Source organism: Cydia amplana, chromosome 4, assembly GCF_948474715.1.
Source record: "Cydia amplana chromosome 4, ilCydAmpl1.1, whole genome shotgun sequence".
NCBI classification, from domain to species: domain Eukaryota; kingdom Metazoa; phylum Arthropoda; class Insecta; order Lepidoptera; family Tortricidae; genus Cydia; species Cydia amplana.
The window spans coordinates 22,179,407-22,191,210 of record NC_086072.1 but is presented as its reverse complement, the minus strand read 5'-3'; the positions used below and the strand labels follow the sequence as shown (position 1 = coordinate 22,191,210).

Below are 11,804 nucleotides of genomic sequence, written 5' to 3'. Positions count from 1 at the left end.
ACTTTTGAAAATAACTCATGTTTTGATTTTTATTACACTTTAAAGTTTATTCTAAGACGCAATGTATTGCAAATTTTGTTATGTTTAAAGCATGACAGGCAACGTCAAATACACTGATGTCAGCGTAGTCCATTGAAGGCAATATTTATTTTGTATGAAAAAGAGGAAGTCTAAAGGATTCATAATTTTCAAAAGTTGCTGAACAAATGTTGGTCAGTTAGAGGAGTACAGCCTACAGTTAAATTTATTGCTCCTGTTACAGGAAGCACCCTGTATACTACCCTCCTAAGGTAAAAGATATTGAACTTGGCTCTCATTTAACATTTATGTTTTTGATGGAATCCCTATTTACTCAATTTCTTATTTATTAATTTTGAAAACTAATGCAAAAAATTGCTCCGCCGTGACAGTGACATCTGTCACTGCCGTGACCAGGATTCGAACCTGGGTTACTACGGCCACAACGTAGGGTCCTAACCACTAGACGATCACGGCTGTCGGAGCTGTGCCGGACACTGCGAAATTGTCGTACACTTTGAAAACTGGAGCACTTTCACTGCCCGCTGCGCTTGAGACGGTAGGGATTAAGAAGTCAGAGCGGTTAGTTAGGTACCCCAATTGCATAATCTTATTGACAAATGTTTTTACGATGGCGGTTATAAGCTACAATATGGTTGAACTGTCTGACTGGAGCTCAAACTAACCCCACGGGATTGCTGCCGCGAGCGACTCACCTGGCCGCGTAGCCAACGTGCCATTCGCTAACGCTCCGTAGCGATCGAAACGCAACTGTCACTGTCGCACTAGTATGGAAGAGTGATAGAGAGACACAAAGCGATTCGATCGCGAAGCGATAGCGATTGTCAGCTTGGCTAGGCCGGCTGTACAGTGCGCATGTTGACAACGTTGTAATGCCGCGTAAGGGTTTTTGACATATTGGATTTTATTTTAACCAATAAAAACTTTTACTGAACAGTTAAAAAAAATTAATAGCGAGAAATTATGTATTAGGTAATATTCAAAGCTGCGGGCGAGGTACATTTATGGAAAAAGGATAACTTTTCATGATATATGTCATATAAATTTCAGTCATATGAACCTTTTTCGAGGTCAGGGAGAAAAATGTACTGAAAGCGTCATCTATAATACTCGTATAATTAAACCCCATCGCCAACTGTACACACAAACTCATATAAGCCGATAGACAAGTTGTTTTTCCTACAAACATACGTTTGTGAATCGTACGCACGTTTAACCAATATTACGATCCTTTGCCGCGCCGCGGTCGGTCGTAAAGTGAACAAAAATATTATGTTAAGGAAACGGCTGGAGCATGTTTTGTGAGACAACAAGAGGAAACTCGAACGATTCTATCCGCAAATGTGTCGGAGTATGAAACACCTGGCTTGCTGATTGGACTAGATACTTTTGGTTTCAATGTTATATCGATACCTTTAGACTCAAACGCCAAAATGCTAATTTTCAGGAGAAGCAAAATACAAAAAATATATTTAAAAATTACATAACTTTTTTGTTTTGAACTATGTTGATTATTGGTCCAAATTCTTATTTTTACATACAGTACTATAATAAAACATTTATAAATAAAGGAACTCGGTCATAACTAAAAAATAAAAATAAATAGGAATGGTTTTTTTTCAAAACCATCCAACGGAGACTTTATGCACTCAGCCGCTGTCCCACAAAAATCCCTATTACCTGCCTCGTGTGTACACTCGACGTCAGAGATACCTACTCATTATTACGCTTTTGTACCTTATTTAAAGGAGTAGGTACTTATGTATAACGCGAAACATTTCAACATATTTTTGTCGTCGACTGTACCACGACACTGTGACGTAAACGTAAACTGTCGCCGCTTCAGAAATCCGACACCTACTTACTGTACTGAGTTAAGTAATATTAATTAAGCCTGTAATTACATATTTGAGAGACTCTTAGGCTGAGATGTTTCATACAATTAATCTTGTTTCCTGTATAAAATTACAATATTAGCTTTACGGCGTTCAATCAAAAACGAATTAAATACTTGAGGGTTCGTTCCATCAGCCCTCAAGCGACTAACCGCCTTATGTGGTTCTGATTAGGGTTAAAAACCTTTGGATCCTTGTAGCTATATCTATAACATTGTGTAGGTAAGGATTTTTATTCGATTATATCGATTCCGGAGCCATTGTCACAATAATCGTTTATGTGATAACGTTACGTACCTACCTACTTGATATGATCAGAGACCTGCAGTAAAAAATACTGTCGATTTAGTGTCGATCTCTATAAAAAGGCGCCACTTTATGACGTCTGAGACGTATAATAACTATATCTTGTAAAGCAGTTTGGCTTTCTCTTAAGAAACATACGAACTTACAATTAGCCGCAGTCGAAGTTATTATGCTCTCGTTTTAAAACGACTTGCTGAAATGACATAAAAACCAACGAAAGCAATAAATACTTAAATTAATTTTGGCATGAATATTAAAGTCGCTTATCGTTTTAAAATGAAGCGTAACTATGGCGGCGGGTAGGTTCGTGGGACTTTTAAGGTGGTTTAATTTTATAAGGTATGCATGTGACGATCCATAAGAGCCTTAACACGCGCCTTAAGCTACTTATACCTACTTAAGGTTACTTAAATCTACTTGCCTAAGAGTTTACTTTGACAACCAAGTGTTTTTGGCTGTTTGGCGCCTATGATAAAATGAATGGCGCCCAGTATAAATACCCTAGTTTTATTCTTACACGTATCTCTGCTATGATCCTCGGTACAAGGATTTTCGCAAGTCTCATCTTTTCAGGCCACAGAAAACACAATTTTCAGGGGGAATTGGAAACAAATCCACGCGAAACCCGTCATGGCCATGTTGTCAATACATTGTTGACTTTTGCCCTGGAACCCGTACAGATTTAAGAGAAAAGACGACCGGTTCCATTCGTAGTCCCCATTTTCCTCTCTGGATATTGACATTATGGAAAATATTTTAATATAATTCAAAACATTTTTGACGGTAACATGTTTATTTATTCCGTTCACGCTGTAAACACGATGTCTTTCAGAGCGCCCTAGTTAGACGTCGAACTATCGGCAACCAACTTTTGCCTGGCTTCCTCCCCAAGTTTGTTGTGTTTGTTCGGTTATGTGCAATGGAATATTAAACGTGAAAGGAAACTTAACCGAAGCTACAGGCAGTTTAAGGCGCAGTAAGTTCAGGCCGCGTAGCCAAGACGCCAATCGCTTACGCTTCGTAGCGATCGAAACGCAACTGTCACTGTCGCACTAATATAGAAGAGTGATAGAGAGAGACACAAAGCGTTTCGTTGTCGAAGCGATAGCGATTGTAACCTTGGCTAGGCCGGCTGGTCCTTCTCCGAACGCAGCTAGCTGAGCACTGAGCGGTGCGTGCCCGGGATCAAGGATATCTATCATTGTTATTAAATTTTAATTTTTAGTTGAAGTTATTTTTAACACGAAAAGAATCGATGAATTTGATCAAAAATTACATAACATATTTTAAAACCTTTGTGGAAAATTAGTTTAAATATTTTAATTAATGCGTTTTAAACCTACATAATATATTATGTTCGTGATCGTGAAGTGAAAGTTGTTTAAATTCAGGTGCGATAAATGACGTGTCAAATTACGTATCTGTCTCTGAATTCCCCAAACTAATCCGCCGTTCCACAATCACTATTGAATCGGAAGGGAACAAAATTTGGATCGACTTAGTAGTCGATTCAAATTTAGATCGATAACGATTAATCATCGATAATTGAGTTTATCGATATAGAAATTTCCCTATCATTAAATTTGATGTCTGAAACCTGATGTTTGTATGTATGTTTATTATTAATTTGTATGTTTGTTCTTTCAGCTCACGAACACGGTTTTTTATTCTTCTAAGATAGATTTTTTCAGCAAATTTCCCGACATTTGCAACAATGACATCGCGCTCGCAATAAATAAACAAGTCCTCCCCTTATATTTTCCTTGATTAATAGGAAGCAAGATTAAATGCTCAACTTCTGTCACGTAACTCATAAAATTCCCGGAATTCCTCGAGAATTCCAAACAAAGCTTGGCCCTGAATCAGTCTAATGGGGACTTTGAACACTCCTCTGCTTATTTGTTTTAGTATTGAGCGTTTAAACATGGAATGAGGTAAAGCAGTACTTAATTATTCTTAATAAATGGGTTTTAAATGCCGAACTTTTTAATTTTTAATTACGATAAATTTTGTAAATAGATTTCATATTTATGTGAAAGTAAATACAAGTAGTTAAATAATTGTTGTTTTAATATTTTCTTTCAAGCAAATAAATGATCATTCATTCACTTACTCAAACAAAATGAGATTTAGTTTTTAGTTTTTTTTAACCTAATACACAACGTAAATCCATAATAAATCAATCTCCAATTATTTTTAAAAGCACTTGCGGTTTTATTATTTATGACAATTCGTCAAAGTCGATGTAGACCTCTTAGCCAATAAAAAAGCAGTGTGGAAGTGGTATTAAGGTTTTACGGACCCTTCATATAGATCCATCCGTGCTGCCTGACGGCGCGGCGTGCTGGATGTCGTCGCGGGCTCGCTGCGGGATGTGAGGGTGGCGTGCCAACTCCATGAGGGTAAAGGCGGCCGTGGTCGCACTTGATTCGAACCCGCTAAAGAAAGTGCCGGACTGGTAAAGCAAGTTTTCTCCAGAAAAATCTGAAATAACAAAAAATATTTAAAAACATATAAGTCTATAGGTACTCTAGAAATGCGTCAGACTTAAGTTAGTCTTTATCCTTTTAAATATATCTGTTTTGTAAATAGCAAGTTTTAAGGTTATTTAAAGAATCAGTAGGTACCTAAGTATAATAATTATAATTCGCCTGCTGTATAAGAGAAGTTCAAAAATTTAGTAAATTTCTGGAAATTAGAAAATCTAGTATGTTAATATGTATTAGGTTAGCATCTCATAAGGCAGGCGACTAATAAAACCTTATTATAACTTGCTTTAGGAAAAATTGGGAGAAATTGATACTTTTCATCGCTATTTCTGAAAAAGGCTTCGGTAAGCAACAGCCATTTTGATTACGGCATTCTTGAGATTCTCAACGCAAGTACGAGTATTTCGAAGGCAATCACAATAGATTAGATTTAGATTTAGATTTACTCTCTACATATTATTTACGTTTATTTAATCTTATCTTGGTAATCAAATAACCTCAATCTTTGCTATCAATCTTAGTAAATTATCAGTTAACGAATTATCGTTTTATTATATAGTAATTTCCATTCATCTTGCTATTTGAGAAAACACAAGAGGTTTTAACATTTATTTGCCTACAATATTATATTTGTCTACTCTTACATACATAGGTACCTAAATCAATAAATCGGCCCATGTGTGGTAACCGCAGGGCTACGATTGCGGTTTGCGGTAAACGGAATAAGCTCGCTCAAACTGGAATGGGCCTATATCGAAGCCCAACATTCGATCCAACTATCACTCGGAATACAAACTTTATTCAAAGCTGCATAAGGTGTCTATTTATGTGCTTAATCCAATAGTAAATAGGTGCTAGGTAGGGCTTGCAATTCGAATATTCGAATATTCGAATTTGTCTAATATTCGACCTGTTTTGATATTCGAATATTCGGCCGCTCAGGTTTCGAATATTCGAATATTTTTTATTACTATAAAAAATCTATGTCATCCGCTGTAGTTACAGTTTCTGTGTGTTTTACGGGTATTTACAGTGAATGAGGAACGGTAGGTACCCAAATACGAAGGAAATAATATTTTTACTGTATTCCTCTCGATAGACTTCGTGAATACAGTGAAACCTAACTCAATTTAAAAGAAAACGAAATAAAAAAGTATGTTATTTTTACGGTGCGTAAGTTTTAAGTTAAAGGGTCATCTGTTTATTCAGTACAAGCGTACGTTAAGCGAATTTTTGAAGTCTAAACCTTGCCACTTAACGCAATTCTCAAATTTAATCATACCAAACCTGCCCAACTTGGTAATCTAACCATGCACCTTTAGCTGACGAATAATCCACCCAGGACTCAACTAACTTTTTCCCTTAAATATTCCAATATTATATAATTAGCCGACCATTAGGAATAATAACTTGCCAAAACAAATAAAGTCAATAAAGATTCAAAATACAATGAAATTAAAGGCCTTTTTACAGGCCTCTGAGTGATTACAAGTTAATTTAAATCGGAAAATAATTACCTACTAAAAAAAATATCTTACATACCTAGGTGTTTGGATGGTTAAAGTTATATTATTTCACGCAACGACGCATTTATAATAAGTTTTATCTAGAAATATTAAATACGTCTAATTTTGGCGTTTTACTTGTTTTTATAAATGTGGGCATCTTATAAATAGTAGATTCAGATTCAGAGTTTTATTTGCTTAAACATAGTAGTAGTAGTAGTAGTTAGTAGGATGATAAAATCTAGTCAACTAAGTGGATTTCTGCCAAATATCCTTAGTTTTAGCAATATGTGAAAAAAGCTTTTAAATAAAACGATAATAAACCGATTTCTCGTTCCTTTTCTTATTTTTTATAATATTCGAATAATTATTCGAATATTCGAATACGTCGTCAGAAAAAGTCGAATATTCGAATATCTGAAAGTTTCGAATATTTGCAAGCCCTAGTGCTAGGTAGTCATGAGTTCTATTCTTCTATTCTTTTCTCTTTATCTTTCTTCTCTTTTTAACCGACTTCCAAATCTAATTAACCGACTTCCAAATCTAAAAGGAGGAGGTTATCAATTCGGTTGTATGTTTTTTTTATTTTTTTTTATGTTTGTTACTCCATATCTCCGTCATTACTGGACCGATTTTGAAATTTTTTTTTTGATTGTATGTATATGCATACAGATTGGTCCCGTTTTTATCAAAACCCAGTTCTGATGATGGGATCCATGAGGAATCGAGGGAACTCCTCAAATCTTAAAGGCATACATATAGTGATTTTTGTGTTTTTATCAACAAATCAAGCATATACATTTAAAAAAGTGACATTTGATGAAGTGGAACTGCTGATGATGATCAGAACGGAACTCTTCAACGACGCATAGTACACGTTTGACGATTTGTCCTCTTCGTTATGTTTGTTAAGCAAGTTAAGTTTTTAAGCCACATTTTTGTCAAGCTCGAGTTCTGATGATGGGATACATGAGGAATCGAGGGAACTCCTCAAATCTTAAAGGCATGCATATAGAGATTTTTGTATTTTCATCAAAAAATTAAGCATTTTCATTAAAAACTGTCGCATTTGATGCAGTGGAACTGCTGATGATGATCATAACGGAACTCTTCAACGACGCATAGCTCGCATTTGGCGATTTGTCCTTTTCGTTATGTTTGTTAAGCAAGTTAGGTTTTTAGGCACATTTATGTCAATCTCAAGTCCTGAACATGGGATCCATGAGGAATCGAGGGAACTCCTCAAATCTTAAAGGCATACGTATAGAATTTTATATATTTTCATCAGAAAATCAAGCATTTACATTACAAACTGTGGCATTTGATGAAGTGAAACTGCTGATGATGATCAGAACAGAACTCTTCAACGACGCATAGTACACGTTTTGTGATTCTGAATTTCGATTTTGACTTGGACTGGGCCCCGGACTCCGGACTCGGACCCGTACTCGGACTCGGACCCGTACTCGGACCTTGATCCGGAAAACCACTATGATACCTAAACTAAACAAACCACTATGATTACCATAAAATGTATACATATTACCAAATAAAGTATAAGCGCCGTTAAGTGGGTCCAGGCTAGTAGTTAGAGAAGTCGGTTTTTTTCTATTAAAGATTATTTCTCATTACATTCTTGGTCAGAAATCAGATGCTTAGATGTAGGAGTTATTCGAAAATAAATCATTTGCCCAGGACATAGGTAGGTAACATGCAACACCTTAGGTGTCGGAAGCCCGTGTTGATCGAAGCCTTAGAACTTCGATCAACACGGAAGGGATGCGGCATTCGCACTATTTCCCCTCTGCCTAGGTACAAGATCAACTGATCTAGCGCGGGTAATAAAACTAATTGCGCTCGGATTTTAAACTAGACCGAGTCCAGACGCGCGAGTGAACACAGCAGCAGAAAAAATAATAATTGCTCGGTTTTTTGTTGTAAAAAGAGGTTGGGGACATCAAATTTACAAAAAGAAGGTGTTACATTACATTTCACATGTAATATTTTTTTTACATGTCATACGTTTCATTACATTTAAACACAATTATTATATTTTAGTCTCATGAAATTGTTGGATTTATCGATTTTGCTTGCCCAGCGGGCTCAGCACGGATCCATTTTTATCCACTATCACTAAGCCCGTCACTTTCGCACTTACATACTTGTTAGAACGTGACAGGCATGGTGATAAATGATAAAAATGCGACCGTGCTACTAGGGCAGTACAAATTGCGGATCCGTCGAGCGACAAATCCGACTTCTCGTCTCTCAGAATACAATAACATTCTTCGACGAAAATGTGTTACTGTGCGTGTTGTGACACTTGTGACTCATCCGTACACAAAAAGAGATCGAGGTTTGCAAGATTTGTCTATGACGTGTGTCATTTTCTATGTATTTGTGTCGTCATTACAGATTGGATTTTGTATGTAAGTGTGTGAGAAGTGCGACTGTGTGCACGTTCCCCCCCCGCGAAAAATGGCAGAATGATTTGAATGTCAAGATATCGCTTGGGCCTATACCTTCCGACGTGTCGGAAGCCCGTGTTGATCGAAGCCTTAGAACCACCTCACACGAGATCAGCCCAAAAATGACAACTATGTCAATTGCGACGTAGTCAACATTTTAAATGACAATGATGCGATTGGTCACGTCACAGTTGACGAATGTCCCTATGGGTAAGTCCTTGGAGAACAATTTGACTGAACTAACATTAAAACTCACCGTACAAAGGATTCTGCGGCCCGTTCTCCAGCTGCACGACAGTATCGATATAGTCTCCTCTCTTTTCTCCCGTCCTCTCTCGCTCCTCCACCGCCTGCCAGAACACCTTTCCCACGAAGCTGGAGTTGAGGAGGAGGGGGGAGGAGCCCACCAGGTCCACCAGATCGGGATGAAGAAGACGGAAACCAGCGCGATCATGCGCTTAAAGCCGTGGAAGAGCTCTGCCACTGAAAGGTACGAGTACAATACGTTAACACTCACATTTTTATAGACGGGTCTAACGCGAAATTTATTCAATTACCTTTATTTACCGACGTTTCGACAAGTTTCACTGGTCGTGGTCGTGGTCGCGGTGTGTTCAAAACGCGAAAGTTTTAAAAACAATACGTTTTGTAATTAAAGCACGATTTTTAACGTCTAAGAAAAAATATGCTTTGAGTTTGACTGATAATGGCGCTGTACGGCTTTGTACATTATACGTAACTCTGTATGTATGTACTTCTTAAGTCGGTATGATGAAAGCCATTATAGTATATAGGTAATATAATTGAGATAATAATTCGGATTCCTACTGAATTCTCCAAAAGAAAAGTTTGATCAGGATTTTAAAAATATAAAGAACCTCCACCACGCCCAGTGTCGAAACGTCAGTAAAAAAAGGTAATAAAATAAATTAGATAGATCCAATTGTAAATGTGATTTAATTTATAAAGAAAATTGTTTAAAACCCACCTCGAGAACCTATAAAAACCGGCCAAGTGCGAGTCGGACTCGCGCACGGAGGGTTCCACACCATCAACAAAAAATAGAGCAAAACAAGCAAAAAACGGTCACCCATCCAAGTACTGACCCCGCCCGACGTTGCTTAACTTCGGCCAAAAATCACGTTTGTTGTATGGGAGCCCCACTTAAATCTTTATTTTATTCTGTTTTTAGTATAGCGGCATAACGGTATATGTTATAGCGGCAACAGAAATACATCATCTGTGAAAATTTCAACTGTCTAGCTATCACGGTTCTTGAGATACCGCCTGGTGACAGACGGACGGACGGACGGACGGACGGACGGACAGCGGAGTCTTAGTAATAGGGTCCCGTTTTTACCTTTTGGGTACGGAACCCTAAAAACGTAAAGTCTTGGTCCTTGGTGATTTGTTTAACGAAGAAGAGCGGAAAAGTCGCGTCACCGAGGCTGCCAAGGCCGACCTTATGGTAAATTGTATTCAAATTTACTTAACTTGTGCGCAATCAAGACTTTCACTCTGTTGCAAAACTTGCTCATGGTGGCTTGAATTCTTTTTTGCCCTTTCTAAGTAAAAAATAAATAAATACATTTCCCACTAATTATCTCGTTCTTCTTCTATTTAGGTGTACGGAATGTTTTGTTTAAGTGAACAAAGTGGACAGTATGGCAAAATCCGAAACTATTAAAGATAGAGGACAACAACTAACTTACTGTCTTAGTGTCTTAGGACTAATGAGTAGGAACAGAAATATATGACATATACTAAAGAGAAAGTGACGAAGCCCTCCAATAGCGGCGGCCGGATTTGAGCTAGCTTCTTTAGGTTACACGGTTAGCTTACCCTGGACCTCTAGGCTATCCGGCCATGGCGATACCAGGCGTGTCTCACTCCGCCATTTCGTCGCTTTGCTACAGGTAGCTAAAAGTACATCCGTTCGGCCTCAATTTTGGGGAAAGTCATAAGCCGCGCGTGGCGCTGTCGCCACCTAGCGGCCATATCTGTGCTGATCGTAACAGACGCGTTTTGTTAGAGAGTGAGTCTTCTGTACTTAGTACTATTATTTATTCTGTGGCGATACTCTTTCCGATTTCTCGAATATGTGCAATCTTTGAAGGACTACGCGTCTTTGACTAACTCTAGGGCGAGCAGGTCGAGCAGTACGCGCTTGCACCTCCTATACGAATTCCTTACGGGATTACGATGTAACGAGAGAGATAGTGTTGCCAGTATACAACTTTTTCCCCTCCCACATCATCCATACTAACAAAGTGGCAGGCGTCGCCGCTGAAAATGCTGCGAAACTGAAAAAAATGCAAATATTAATACTTAGCACCAGCGTACGACTTTGTTCCTGTTGCTATTGAAAAGACCTGTTATTTTATTCTTGTTGTTCAATTTTAAAACTCCTTGTCACTTGCTATAAAATATTAATTATACGCTTTTCTAAATAAATAAAACAGAAAACGCTGAAAACTTTTGTTAATAAAATTTCCCCGCGTCGGAACCGCGATTGGCCAATTAAAGCAGAATCGTTCAGCAAAATTACTAAACTTCTCTCATTGACTTGAGAACTAATTACGCTTAATTGCTAAACACGTTTATGATGATTAAAAGGAAAATCTACTTATCTAATTAGCTGATAAATATTTGGAATCTAAATCAATGGCCCGTGAATTTATTATCATGTCCTGATAAAGTTTTTAATCTAATTCATTATAATAAATGGAATAAATATGTGAAGCTGGCGCATTTTCTGCGCAAAAACTAAGGCTCACTGTGCAGAGAGGAAACGCGGCCAGTGCCCTGGGAACAATGCCTCAGACTAATTTAGGTTTAGATTTATGATAATTTATTATTTAATCTTTGTTTTAATAAATCTCTATCTATTATATAACTATGTGTTATATATATCCTCCTTTAGTACCCATAACACAAGCCTTATTTCGTGGGGCAAGGCCAAAAATACTTTCGTATGTCCGGTTTCTCCTGTGTAAGTCGCCATTCACATTTCTCAACAGATTCTCGTGAACTTTGGTAAGCAGGTTCGATAGGTAGAATTTATCTGTCGTTTGGTTTTTGTGGAATATGTTAAAAACCTAT

General features: G+C 37.5%; 1 non-coding gene and 1 pseudogene across 1 annotated transcript; both read right to left on the bottom strand.

The window, feature by feature from the left end:
* Positions 1–423: 423 nt before the first annotated feature.
* Trnah-gug (transfer RNA histidin (anticodon GUG)) lies at positions 424–495 on the bottom strand. Its single transcript has one exon. It is a non-coding gene; the product is annotated as a tRNA-His (tRNA).
* A 4,039-nt stretch (positions 496–4,534) lies between these two features.
* Positions 4,535–9,156, bottom strand: LOC134647560 (cytochrome P450 6k1-like; annotated as a pseudogene).
* Between the last annotated feature and the right edge of the window lie 2,648 nt (positions 9,157–11,804).